At 50.9% G+C, this 14,336-nt stretch overlaps 1 long non-coding RNA gene across 3 annotated transcripts in view; it reads left to right on the forward strand.

Moving 5' to 3' along the window:
* Positions 1 to 10,200, forward strand: part of LOC108448937 — a 12,048-nt gene extending 1,848 nt beyond the window's left edge. Inside the window, exons 3-7 of one of the 3 annotated variants that reach the window (XR_001865029.1) lie at positions 2,358 to 2,819; positions 4,854 to 4,991; positions 5,730 to 6,173; positions 6,529 to 6,662; positions 8,680 to 10,200. This is a non-coding gene — a long non-coding RNA (uncharacterized LOC108448937). Of the gene's footprint in view, positions 1 to 10; positions 2,820 to 4,853; positions 4,992 to 5,729; positions 6,174 to 6,528; positions 6,663 to 8,679 lie in introns of those variants that run through there. The other 2 variants (XR_001865028.1, XR_001865030.1) reach the window with 2 other exon arrangements.
* Positions 10,201 to 14,336: the final 4,136 nt, after the last annotated feature.

Genomic DNA, 14,336 nt, shown 5'->3' on the forward strand with positions numbered 1-14,336 from the left:
CCAGGGCACTGTCCCCGCGCCTGGGGCCTTGTCCCTTCCCTCCCAGCCCCATCCAGCTGCAGGCAAAAGGGCTGGGGGCAGGCAGTGCTGTCGGTGCCAGCTGCCAGCTGGGAAGGGGGAGGCTGCTGCTGTGCCAGCAGGGAATTTGGAGAGGTTTCCAGACCTCTCTCCCGTGAGCTGTTTGTACCAACCATCTGCCTGCCCTGGGCACCGTGCTGGGGTCTGTGGGGAGCACGGTGGAGCTGAAAAGACACAGCCATGGGTGACATCCTTCTCCCTCAACACTGTCCCCACGTCCTGCCTGTGGCTGGCTGCACTGCTCGGCTCCTCACAGAAGGCTGGGAAGATGGGCAGCTCTCCGGAGGTGTTGGTGGTCAGCGCTGGGCGCTGCGTGGCCACCCCGTTTATCGCCCCCTGCACACCCAGCAGCCGCTCCTTATCTCTCTTCCCAGCGCTGGCGTGCTCCCTGCCAGAGTCTGGAGCTGGAGGAACCCATCTGTGTCACCCTTGCCTGCTCTGTCCTCCCTCCTGTGCCTGGCTGGGTGCTGGGGACAGTGCGGGTGCTGCGCTGGGAAATGCCGCTCACGGCTCCCGGGGGCTCCCTCAGCCCGGGCTTTGTAAATCCGAACAGATGTGGTTTAGAAAAACTTCAGCTTTGAGGCACGCTCGCTCTTCAGATGGCTTCCGAGGAAATTTGCACTTCAGTGGATGCGCGGAAAAATGGTGTTTTCAAAGTGAAAATGAAATGGAAACCAGCCTTCCCCCTCCCTCCCCCGGTGAAGCAGCGTTTGCAAAGTGGGGCCTCTGTTTTGAGATATTTGAAGCACACAGACGTCCTTCTTTTTGCTTCTTCCGCTTTGCCGTTCTTTTCTTTGCTCCTATTTCCCGTATTTTCTTTATGTCTCCAGTCCATTCCCAGGCAGCTCTCAGCTCCCCTCGCCACTTGTAGGGTGTAAGGTGTCAGGAGAGGGCTGCTGAAGGTGTTACATCCCCTTATTTTCCATTTTCCTGGGGATGAAATGTGCTCAGAACTGAAACTCTCTACGGAAACTTTCTGCTTTTTGCATAGATCAGGCTTTATAATTTATGCCTGTTTCCCTGAGGCTGTGCCTGAGCCTTGGGTCCTGCCTGGCATGGGAAGGAAAAGGGATGGCTTCTCAGGAGCTGCTGGCTTACCTGTGGATGGGGAGCCTGCTTGCACTGGCAGCTCCATAAAATCCTCACATCCTTCTGCATCTCCTTCCCTCTCTGGCTGGGGAGAGGATGGGGGGCCTTTTGGCAAGTGGATGTTCAGGACCAGGGGCGGTGGATTCAAACTGACAGAGGGCAGGGTTAGATGGGATATTGGGAAAAATGAGGCACAGGGTACCCCAGAGAAGCCGTGGCTGCCCCTGGGTCCCTGGAAGTGTTCCAGGCCAGGCTGGATGGGGCTTGGAGCCACCTGGGCTAGTGGAAGGTGTCCCTGCCCATGGCAAGGGGTGGGACTGGACAATCTTCAAGGTCCCTTCCAACCCAAACCATTCCATGCTGCAGCGTGCAGCATTCCTGTGCCCACACAATGGATTTAAGGGAAGGAGGTTGTGCTGTGTGAACCTGTGTGTGTGAGCGAGCTTGGACACGGTGTCCTGAGCATGGAGACCTCGGAAGCGGGGATGCAGAGGGATACCATGGCGTTGGAATAGACAGGGAGGAGCAGAGGCCGTGCCAGATGCCAGCTGCACATCCCAGATCCTGAATCCTGAGGCTGAGCCCTCAGGGATGGTGTGAGGGAGGCCGGACCCCGCTCTGCGGATCGGTGGCGACGAGACCCCCGCGTCCGTGCTTTGTACGAGGAGCTGCTCACGCGGCCTCGGCCGAGCCAGCATCTCCTTTCAGCGAGAGAAGGGAGCAGATGTCTCATTCTTGCGGCTCACAATGCGGCCCTCCCAGCACAGAGATCCATCAGGGGGCTCGGCACGGCCCCACAGAAAAGTCCCTGACACGTTTTTACAGCAGGGCCAGGTTCTCACCACTTGTGTGCATTGGTGCCCCTTGACAAATAGCTCTTGGCTCTGGTTTTGTTCGGAGTCACACTGGTGTCAAGCATGGGGCTCCCATTCAAGTGCCCACCAACAGTGGCCCACAACTCGCCATTTCCTCCCCTTTTCTTGCTTTGTTTCCCTGTGACAGTCACTCAGAAATGGTTTTTTTTTTATCCCATTGGGTATTTTTAAAGACAATTTTCAAGGAGCAGAGCAGTGCCTCTGTAATACGGGCCATAAAATGCCTTGGGAATACGTGAGGTGAGGAATTCCTGTTTGCATGGTTGTGTTGCTGACACGACGTTTAATTGCTTTTTTTCCCCCCCTTTTTTTTAGGCAATTTTTCCAACAAGCTGATTTATGGAGCTGGCTGGCAAAGCCTTGAATGCATTGAGAAATACAACTCGTACAACGGACCAGTGCCTCATTAATGAATGGTTCCTCTTTAAACTGGGATCTCTGCTCCTGACTGCTCTGAGCACCCTGGGCATGGAGGAGAAGTAGGACCAGGCAGTGTGAGCTCCCAGGGTGCTGGTAAAACCCATGGAATTCAGCCATGTAGAGTGCCACCAGGATGTTCTGTGGAGAGCTTCTGGTGATTGAAAGTTTAGGTTTATAACTGAGGAGTTCTTTGTGTCCCCCAGACTGCGACTTTCTGCCGTACCTCTCCAGCTGCAGCTCCCCTCTGATTCAGCGAGCGGGTTGTCTGCTCCGAGAGCATTTTCCATCACTTGAGCCTGGAAGGGAAGAGGGTTTATGGAACAGGGAGCACGAGGCACCAGCTCAGCACATACCAGAGTGAGTATGTAAGCGCTCGCAGGTCAGAGATGGAAGTGCACGAGTGGTCTTGATCATGTTACGCCACTCTGTGTTCCCAGGTCCAAGAGCCGAGCTGAGAATGTGCAGCACATTTTGCACAGGGACATTTGCAGCTCGTCTAAGGAGAGCTCTCCCTCTGCCCTGGTCTTGCATCTCCTTCCAATTAGTCTCAGCCTGTTAATGGACTTAGAGCTGCTCAGCTGAACTCGTGGTGTCAATGCTGCAGGTTCATCATCTCCTTATGGTCTTAGCCTCCATTCCCTTCCATTCTGGCAAGTCCATTATGATGTCTGTGACCTATCAGTGTTTCTCTCTCCTTCTGACCTGTCCATGTTCCCCCTACTGCCATCATTGTGGAGGTTTTTTGATGGCCCTTCCTAGGTCTTACCCTTTGTCTAGAGATCAGCTTCCACTCCAGCCTTTAAAGTCATCTCCTGCTTCTTTCCAGCCAGGTAAAGCCTGCGGGGATCCTGTGGCAGATAATGTGAGAGGCTCGCCTGGTAATTAAAAAGTCAGGATCTGTAATTAAATTTTCTATAAAGCTCTCAACCCCAAGGTGTGCCTTTATCCCTCTATTAATTAGCACAGGGAAGGGACGCTCCTGTCTAGAGGCAGAGGACAAAAATAGGAGCAGGGACGAAACAGAATTGGCTCCTTTGAATGATAAATATTGTTCCCTTCATGCCTTAAATAAAATGAGAGCTTGGCTAAAACCAGTGGGGTTTTAACTCTTGGAAGCACTGACTTAAAAAAGAATTGGAGGAAATAGTCCTGGACTAGGCACCAGAGACCTCTTCCAGCAGATTCCTGTCATTCCAAGGCGAGCTCAGCAATACCTGTGTGATTCTTGGGAAATGTTGGTTTGACCTCTTTCTGGGACTGCTGAAATGTGCTTTTTTTTTGCAGGCAGGAGGCTCAGGAGCTCACACAGTTCCTTGGGCTCGCGTGTTAGCCCTCGTGAGCTGTGGCTTTGGGAAGACACCAAGTATTGGAAGCACTGTTAGCACGTCATTACTTGGGTTTTGAAAAATTTTTTTTTGATTAGCAGCTTGGAAGAAGTTGAAAAACTCTTCCCTGAGAGGGACTGTCTGAGAATGGTTTTTTTCCCAAACCTTCATTCGGAATTGATTATCCAGTCCTATTTACTGGAAGGAGAACTTGATGTACCTCCATATAAATCTACAGGCAGCAGGGCTTGTGCTGCCAGATTCAAAGGGAAGAGGAGATTCCCCTTTGGTTGAGGGCAATATCCAGCAAAAGCAGATATTGTCTGACAAATCTTGTTAATATTGAGGATTCAAGGGTGGCTGGGCTGGAGAGCACAGCAACTGGATATCTGTAGGATACCAGCTTGGGAACCATGCAGCTGTGCCAAAAAAATGGGGGTTCCAGGAGGTCAGAGTAGACAGTTGAAGTGTTTGTTGGTTGGCTGGAGTAACTTAGGAATAAAAATGAAAAAAAGAAATCAAAAAGCTATTTCAGTTGATCCTATTGAAGGATTTGGGGGACAACTGGGAGAAACACTGTCCAAGTGATGGCAGCTGGACTTCTTCCCCTTGATGCGGGCTAATGGCCACCTTTGGAAGGGCTGCTCTGTGGTTCCATTCCCAAGCCTCCGAGACTCACAAATCCCACTGGGAAGCCAACAGGAGAGCACTGTGAGCTGCTTTGGAGGTGTGGAGGTGAAAGTGTGTTAAGACGTGACTTTAATTCACCGCAGAGCCTTGGAGTTTTTTCCGGGAGGTCCAAGCGTGCTCGGATGTCTTGGCTCTGCAGTTGCAGGGATGCTGAGAGACAGCTGAGCTGTCGGGGGCGGTTCTGACTCGTGGGGTTCCTCGAGACAGGCAGCTTCCCTGGTGGGTGTGACTTCTTTAGGTTTGGGTTTGTTTTCCTCATTGCACAATTCCTTGGAATAATGCCCTTCGACTTTTCCTCTTCGTCCTGCTCCGTGACTCAGGTCGAAGGCATCTGACTCAGGGAGGTTGTTTCATGGGGTGTTTTGTGCTTTTCCAGATGTGCAGGAGCTCTGGGACCATAACTGGGATGGAGATGAGTGTTACGAGCGGTGCTGGTGCTCAACTCCGGTTCTGCCAGAAAGGGAAAGGGGACGAGGCTTTGATACAGCCCAGAGGATCCTCACATTCCATCCAGGTACAGCTGATGGCACCCCTTTGGAGCTGGGACAGGTGACAGGTAACCACTGAGCTGTGGTTCAGGTGAAACCACCACCAAAGTGGTGTTCCCAGGTGGGCGAGAGGCCGATGGCCGCTGGGCTGTGCCGCCCCCGGTTGGGCCACAGCCCCAGGGCAGGGCCCGTCCCCTGCCCGGCCCTGCTGAGGCCCCTCGGGGCCGTGTCCAGCTCGGGGCCCTCCGGCCAGAGGGACCCTGAGGGGCTGGAGCGGGGCCAGGGCAGGGAACGGAGCTGGGGAAGGCTCTGGAGCCCCAGGAGAGGCTGAGGGAGCTGGGAAAGGGGCTCAGGCTGGAGCAAAGGGGCTGAGGGAGCTGGAAAGGGGCTCAGGCTGGAGCAAAGGAGGCTCAGGGGGGACCTTGTGGCTCTGCACGAGTCCCTGACAGGAGGGGGCCGCCGGGGGGGAATCGGGCTCTGCTGCCAGGAACAGGGACAGGAGGAGAGGGAACGGCCTCAGGCTGGGCCAGGGGAGGTTTAAATTGGACATTGGGTAAAATATCTTCACTGAAAGGGTTCCAACAGACCTGGCACAGCTGCTCAGGGCAGTGGTGGAGTCCCCGTCCCTGGAGGGATTTAAAAGCCACGTGGATGTGGCACTTGGAGACAGGTTGGTGGTGGCCTTGGCAGTGCTGGGTTAAGGGTTGGACTCCATGATCTCAGCAGGCTTTTCCAACCTTAAGAATTCTATGATTCCATGAAAGTCAAGGAACTCGCTGCAAGATGCAGTGGTTCAGCACAGATCCTCCCTGGAGACACCTCACGAATTGAGGATCCAAAGTCCGACACTGGAAACTGTCCAGGCCTCCCTGCTTACCTCCCACGTCTACTGAACCTGCTTGATCCTGGAGCCATTAAAGTGGCCTAAGGTTCTTCCTCTTCGTCACCCAGCACCATCCCTCTCTCCCTACAAGGAGTGTCCAGGATGAAGCCACACAGGTTTCCAGCTTGGACTCTCCGGAGCCAAAGCAAACCGAACTCTTAAATACTTCTGAACTCTTGAAAGGCCCCTCAGATACTGTGATATTGAGCCCAGAAATGCTGGGCTTATTAACTGCTGATGACCCTGGAGGGCTGCCAGCGCTGGGAATGGCTCGTGCTGTCATCACAGTGTGGGGAAAAGCTGGCTGAGCACCGAAGGCCTTCAGGTAGGTGTTTCTGAGCAGCCTGAGCTCAAACTGGGGGGTTTAGCACCGGGAGGGACCTTAAACTCCATCCAGTGCCACCCCCTGCTATGGGCAGGGACACCTTCCACTGTCCCAGGTTGCTCCACGTGCCACCCAGCCTGGACTGGAACACTTCCAGGGATCCAGGGGCGGCCACAGCTGCTCTGGGCACCCTGTGCCAGGGCCTCCCACCCTCACAGGGAGGAATTTCTTGCCTCCTGGGATATATGTTTCACTTTGCAGTGAAAAATACATGGTGGCAGTTTGAACACTTGTGCCTCCCACCCTGCAACAAGCCATGTGCTTTACCCCTTTTCCCTTTTTCCCAATTTCCCAGGCAGAAGTTTTTTCACTAAATTCCTACTGGTAGATCTTCCTCCTTTTCATGCTGTGCAAAGACGTGGCAGTGGGGTCAGGACTTGAAATCCACAGCTGGCCTGAAGTCTCGTGATTCAAAGTATCATGGAAAAGGTACTGGAAAAGGGCAGGGGGAATTTCGGAGTGTTTCAGAGGGAGCGGTGTCCGATGTGAAAGCACATGTGCTGAGCTCCATGGAGCGAAGCCCCTTTGTCTTAGAATTATAATGTTAATTAGACCTGACCAGGCATTCCCCAATGTTGATACGTGATGATTTTTGCAGGTTGAATCCTCCAGAGGAAAGTATGTTGAAAGAATTTTAATTTTTGCCAAAAAATGACCTTAAAATAAAAAAAAACACCACAACAAAAAAACCTCCAAACCTTTTCAAACCCCTTTTGGCACACACCTAACCTGCCTTTGCCCCATTCCCCCCTAAGTAACATTCCCAAAGTCCCACTAGACATTTTGGAAGGCCGAGGAGCAGGAGTGCTGCTTTACTTTTCCTTGGACACATATCTGGTGTTATGGGATTGCATGTTCCAGCTGGGATTGACCTCAGCCAGAGCTTGGCTTCATGGAAGCAGGGTCAGTGTTTTCAGTGCTCTCACCAGCATAAATGGAATTGGGGGCAAGTGGAGCTGGGACCATGCAAAGTGATCATCACAGGAAAATGAGGCTGGAACCACATCCATTCCTGTCTCCTGTCTGTGATTTTTCAGCTGGGTGGCTGATGGGAATAGTGGGAATCCAGCTGTCCTCTTTGCTGTTCTGTATCACAACAAGAGAGCTCTGAAGGAAATCAGAAATGTGGTTCTTTCATCTTGTTGTCCTAAAAGCTTCTCTCAGTTCCTCCTCTGCACTGACTCCTGGCTCATGGAATCAGAGAATCATTGAGGTTGGAAAAGCCCTCTGAGATCATGGAGTCCAACCATTCCCCCCAGCACTGCCAAGGCCACCACCAACCCATGTCCCCAAGTGCCACATCCATGTGGATTTCAAATGCCTTCAGGGATTTCAGCTCCACCGCTGTCCCAGGCAGCTGTGCCAGGGCTGGACAACCCTTTCAAGATACTTTTCCTACTCTCCAACTAAACTGCCCAGTGATGCCATCTTGGCAGGACCTTGCTTTTCTTAGCACTTTGGATGCCATCAAGTTACAGGGCATCCCAGGAAAGTGTTAATTTATTCTGACTTCGAGAATATTCTTAGGTTCTTCTGCTAATCACCCCTCCAAAGGATGGGCATGAACCCTCATCCCCTGCTCCCACTGCCTCTAACCCTTGGTTTGGTGAAGGACGCTTGTCCAATTCTCCACTGTCCTGAGCTTTGAGCTGAATCCATGTTCCTTATCTTCCTGTGGGTGATGATAATGAGTTTGCAGCCCATGTGTTCCTACTGTTTCTCTGGAGAGAGTCTCCTGAACGTTTCTATTCATAAGCCCTGGGGAGATCATTGCTTCCTGAAATGATCCCAGCTCCAGCCTGTGTGTTCCTTGTCAGTCTTGGGCTGGAAGAGCCCTTAAAGCTCATCCAGTCTCACCCCTGCCATGGGCAGGGACACCTTCCCCTGTCCCAGGTTGCTCCAAGCCCCATCCAACCTGGCCTTGGACACTTCCAGGGATGCAGCAGCCACAGCTTCTCTGGGCACCCTGCTCCAACTTGAGTTAGGACAAGATCTTAGGCTTAAAGGAGGCTTAAATTTGAATGTGTTCCCAGTCCGAGTTAGAGGGTTTCCTGTGTAGCAGAGAATCTGGGGGAACTAAAGGCAAGATCCTGATTGTTTCATGTATAATGTATAAATTTATTCTGGATAAAGTAGTGCTTGAAATCGTCTGACGAGGTTATCAGGACAGGTCACCAACCCTTTTGTCTTAGCCCACAGTCTCCAGGGCTTAAGCAAAGCCTTTCAGACGAGGTCAAGGACAAAGATGTGAGGACTTTCCTGTGGAGGGTCACACTTTGGTTGCTATCTTGATTAAATTAAGCCTTGTACACGATGAACTCACATAAATTCATGCTCGCCACTTCCCTCCACGCTTTATTAGGTGCTTTAATTGTTTTACACCCTTTTCTGCACTTTGCCTTAGATGTGCTGAACATCAGGAATTTTGTTTTCCTTTCTACAACAGTTGGTGACTGGCTTTTGACTGGAGTAATCTTGGCACCAGTCCTCTCCTTTGGGAAATGCCCCTGTGAACGGGCCAGAAGGAGTTGATGACATTGCTCTGCCCGGAGGCTGCTGCAGCAGGGGAAGTCTGTGATTAGACTTCAACAGGCTTTGCACCAAGTCTGTTCTAAGGAGACGGTGTCAACTTGCTGCTATTTCCTGAAAATCAGCCTGGCCTGGAGCAGGGATCACATCCAGAGGGCTCTAATCAGTCCTTCTGGCCTGTCAGTGGGACCCAACCCATGAGCTCTGCGATTACAGGGGATACCACAGGCCCACGTAAGGCCTGGATAACTCCTTCTGTTTATTTTAAGCATTGCTTCGAGTATGAGCCTGGTCAAAGCAGCGCCAGTGGTGGAAGAGCAAAGAACCTGAGCCTTTCCACATGGAATGTGACTTCATTTTCCAGCTCCTTCCTACTCAAGGAAATATTGTTAGCAGATGGTGCAGTCACAAAACCATCATGTACCACTCCGTTATTATCCGGATGGATTTACTGCTGCAGGGAAACCTTCCTGCTGCCTCGACCAACACGTGGAATTGTTCTGCTCAAGATCCATCCAGTGCCAAGATGTAAATACTCCACATCCATTTCCCTGACAGACTGGTTTGCTGTTGTTTCCTTGAAATCCCAGCCTGGGCTTAGCAGGATGGACAGAAAGGCCTGGAGATCTCGAGTCCTTTTGGGGTCAGAGAAGGAGAGACTCCGTTCCTTGCAGGAAAAGCAGTTGCCATGGTGCATAGCAGCCTCGGTGTGAGGTTGTGTCCTCTGTCCCATCTCACCTCTCAGAGGAGATGGGAAAATGCTCAGCATTCCAGAAGGAAGGGGACTTCCTGCAGGTGCCTCTGGCTTCTTTGCTCACCTGCTGGCCTGAGTTGTTTCATCCACTTGCCAAGAAACTTGGAAGAAATAATAAAGGACATAATGCCACGAGGCAGAGCTACATGGAAATCCTGGGAAAGGGCCTCTCCATCCCATGGTGTCAATGATGCCAACCTCTGGCTGTGGCTTTCCTTCCCATTTTCAGGCTCCCATCAGCCTGCCCTGAAAGTTGGGCAGGTCCAAAACACCATTCCACGCTGAAACCAGCTGGGAAAAGTCTCACAGATGAGAGGAGTTTCTTCTTGGAGGAGAGCCCCAAATTATCCCAGAGAGCTATGACTCCAAATGAACAATCCTCTCCTTTTCCACTCAAATCAGAGATGGGGAAGCATCAGGGTTGGAGCTCCAGGCTGGCTCCAGCAGGTTATTCTCCCTGCCCAGGTTACACTCTCTTAAATTTCCCAACTTTCTTGGCTGGCAGCAGCGTTTTTGAAACAGCATCCACGGAAATTATGGTCTTGCTTCACTGCCCACACTTGGATGGCAGCTGCCTCTGGCTGGAGCTCTTTAAATCTAGTGGCTTGCCTTTAAATAAGTTTCATTTATTAAAATTAGGTGAAACGTAACTCTTCCCATAAACAATATTTGGTTTTTTCAAGACCCGCTCAGAAATTTCGTCTTTTCCTTTAATTCAGCCTTTTGATTCATTTTGTGTTTTTTCTTGCCAATTATTTACGTGTGTACAGCCCATATTTGTGTGGGTTTGGTGCTGATCAGCTGCGTGTGTGTTTATAATAGCCCTTGTGTTATCCCAGCCGGCAGCCTAAAAACACTTCCAAATTATTCCACATCAGAAGCAATGAGGGTTTGGATAGACTCCTAAGGGAAAGTCTTGAAATGGTGCCCAAACCTCAGTCCCAGTGCTGTAAGTCAGGCACGTGGCTGATATTTTATCCACCCCAGCTTGGACTTTCGCAGGCTGTTTTGTTTGTGGAGGAAACGGGAACTTGGGAGCAATTCTAATCAGCAATTTCTTGGAGATGGGCTTCCTCCATTCCTTCATCCTCTTTTCCTCTCCTCACACACGTGCCTGCGCTCCGTCCTTGGTTTCTAAGGAATGACAGAAAATGAGTGCGCAGGAGCACAACGGGCAGGCTGGACTGGGACAAATGCCTCGGTGGAGAGGAGCTGACCTGGCTTGTGCCTTTGGAATGATGCTGATTTTATGCATAAAATATTTAAAAAATACATTTTATGTGTAAAACTTGGATGACTGTAGGTGGGTGAGCACCAAGGATTTCAAGTCCAGCGCTGTCAATAAAGTTTGGGGTTCAGACCTAAATAGTGCTGTAAAAAAACCTGGAAATGCTCCAGGAAATCCTAGAGTGGTTTGGGTTAGAAGGCACCATAAAAACCATCTTGTTCCACCCCCTGCCAAGGGCAGGGACACTTTCCACCAGACTAGGTTGCTCAGTGTGGAAAAAAAGCAGTATTGTCTCGAAACCAAATTCCTACATGCGAGTTCAGTGCTGGAATTCTTTGCTTTCTAGCTGGACTAAATAAGACATTGTTTTCTGAAAATGTTGGCATTACTGTGGCTTGAAGACTCAACACCTGAGCCAGCTCTGGTCTTGGGCCCTCAGTTACTCATAAATAACCCACCGTACTCTTGGAGTAAAGATCACTTTTTAAAAATGTAATTTAAAACTTGCACACGCATTGATTTAGGAATGCAAAATGATTTTGTTACTATCTCATCTCAAAACCTTTTCCTTGGCCGTCTGCGATTCTGAATTGCAAAATGTGTTCCAGAAACACCCTTGTCGTGTCCTATAACTTGAGGTAAGACATTCCATGGGGTTGTTTGTCTCAAAAACATTAAAACATCACGGACAATGTGGACTCCCCATCCCTGGCAGTGTCCAAGGCCAGCTTGGACGGGGCTTGGAGCAACCTGGGACAGTGGAAGGTGTCCCTGCCCATGGCAGGGGGTGGAATGGGATGAGCTTTAAGGTCCCTCCCAGCACAAACCAGTCTGAAATTCTCTGATTAAGAGATCTCTCTCTCTCTCTCTCAGAGTTTGGTAACTCCTTGAGTTGAATACCTCACAGAGGTTCTGCTCTGAGGCTGACAGAGGGACCTAAATTTCTTCTTCTTAGGGTGGTGCAGAAGTTCAGAAAACTGATCCAGGTCCTCTTGGATCACTTCGTCCTTTCCTCTGCAACTTTCTAGAAGAGACCCAGGCATCTGGTGGCACTGAGTGACCTTTCAGAGAAGGGCAATCACTGCTCTGGAACCTGGGCCAGTCCATTCCCTCATCAGGACAATGAAGCTTTTACCTCTCCTGAAGCAAAGAGGCATTTTTAAAGTGCTTCACACCTACTTTAAATCTCAGTGAAGCCCAGGAAACTTCTCTGGCTGTGGCCATGTGGTATCTATTGTTAAGCAGACTGTTAAAATTAATCAACCCAGATTAAGCAGCCAAAATTATCACTCTGCTGAATCCGCTCCCTCAGAGACAGCCCCTTAAAGAGGCTGAGCGCTGATTAAACGTCCGAAAAACCCTGGCAGGAATTGCCTGTGGAAAGCACGGAAAAATAAATGTATGGGATGTGAAAGGCTCAGTGCATTGATCTGCTTGAATCCAAACGGATTGAATCCAAATCTCCTCCACCTGAGGAGAGCTTCTGTATCCCAAATTCCCGTGCTCTCTCCCCAGGGGTGTTATCCTGCGAGTTCATTACTGCTGCTGGCTCTAAGTCCCACCCCAGTACACAGAGCTATCAGCAAAAGAGATTAAAAAATAAAATAAGTTGGTAAATATCCACGGTTTGCCTCAGAGTTTAGGCTGGAGGCTTAAGCTCATCCTTGGAGGAAGTCCTGCTGCATCCAGGGTGGGAGATTGGGAAGGAAACTCAAGCCCATGTGCCTCCATGTGCACCTGTTGGAAGTGGAGGGCAGGAGGATGAGGAACAATTCACTTGTGAATTTTCCCACTAGGCTGCTGGAACTGAAGCATCTGGATCACTTCTGGAAGGTCTGTTGGACCCCTGGGCAGGCTGGATCCCTGAGGGAAAGGGTGCTACCTTGTGCTAGCTGAGCATTGAGTGGGTTAAACTGGATATTAGGGGAATTTTCCTCATGGAAAGGGTGGTTGGGCATTGGAACAGGCTGGCCAGGGAAATGGTGGGGTCACCATCCCTGAAAGTGTTCCAAAATTGTGTGATGTGGCACTTTGAGAGCGTGGTGGTGGTGCTGGGTTGATGGTTGCACTTGATGATCTTAAAGGTCTCTCCCAACCTTAACAATTCCACGTTTCTGTGTCTGCAGAGCCTCCTTCCTCCTCTCCTTTCCCTGGTCTTCCCTCTCCCTGTCTCTGAGAGCACCTCAGCAAGTCTGCAGGCAGCAATCACCCTCATCCACAGTGGAATTTAATCTCCTGGTAATTAGAGCTGCAAAATCACATCAGGAATGTTTCCACTTAAACTGAGGGGCATTCCTGCTGAGACTTGGACTGTCTTGGAGTAAGCAGAGTGCTGTCAGGGTCACACACAGGATGCTGGGCTGGAAATTTGGGTGGGAGGGGGGCAGATCCTGTGGTTGAAGAGAGTGGCTGCAGTGCCTCTGGAATTGTGCTGGGATCGTGCTGGGTGGAGACTTGACTTTCAAAACCCAGCAGATGATGCCTGAAACCCAGGAATCTGTTTAATATCATTTACAGTTCCACCCCAGCTCTGGGTAGTGTGGCCCTCCAGCCCAAAGGACATCTGGTGCCAATAGTTGGTTTTGGACTATTTTGTGGTTTTCTGAAAGGCAAATAGTTTCCATGCAGGGCTAATGGAGGAGCTGCTGGATGTGTCACACAGCCCAAAGCAGAAGAAATAAAGTGAAACACAAAAGTGGTCACAGATCTGTACTTCTTACAAGACCTGGAATTTTGCATCTCTTGTAATTCTGTCTTTTTGATTTCTTCCCCACAGTAAAAACTTGTCCAGGAGCTGCTCAACAAATTTTGACAAAGGCCTGGAGTGCCAGGACAAGGGTGAATGATTTCAGACTGCGGGAGGACAGGGTCAGATGGGATATTGGGAAGGAATTCCTGGCTGGGAAGGTGGGGAGGCCCTGGCACAGGGTACCCAGAGCAGCTGTGGCTGCCCCTGGATCCCTGGCAGTGTCCAAGGCCAGGTTGGACATTGGGGCTTGGAGCAGCCTGGGACAGTGGAAGCTGTCCCTGCCCATGGCAGGGGGTGAGACTGGATCAGCTTTAAGGTCCCTTCCAGCCCAACCCATTGTGAGATTCTAAATTCCCTGAGAGCCTGTCCGAGCTTTTTGTCTGATCTGTTTGATCTGAGGCCATCTGAAGGCTCCCTTTTCCCTGCCATCATCTTTTGGCAGGAAGAAGCAGTGATGGAGCCGCAGGGAATCAGCTCCACAGTGGGGCCAGCAGCAGGTCCTGCAGCTGGAAGCCAGGGCAGCCCTTGGGTCTGTGCCCACTTGGCAACCCCCTTCCTGAACCCAGGGCTCATTGTGGGCTGGGCAGGGGCTGGGGGCTCCCAGAGCCAACCCAGAGGGCCTGGCCAGCAATTCCTGGCAGACCTCAGGGCTGATTTGCATCTCCTTCGGTCCCACCAGCCCACCTTAATGAACAGCTCTGCCTTGCCTTTGACTCCTTTCCAGGACGCCAGATTTGGGAGGCTGCAAAGAGACAGAAAGTCTGCACAGTTTGTTGAGGAGGAAAACATTGAATAAATCTCTAAACCAGAGCATTTTCCATGGTGCTCTGGGAATGCTCCTGG

The sequence above is a fragment of the Corvus brachyrhynchos genome, unplaced genomic scaffold (assembly GCF_000691975.1).
Source record: "Corvus brachyrhynchos isolate BGI_N302 unplaced genomic scaffold, ASM69197v1 scaffold79, whole genome shotgun sequence".
Classification (NCBI taxonomy): Eukaryota; Metazoa; Chordata; class Aves; order Passeriformes; family Corvidae; genus Corvus; species Corvus brachyrhynchos.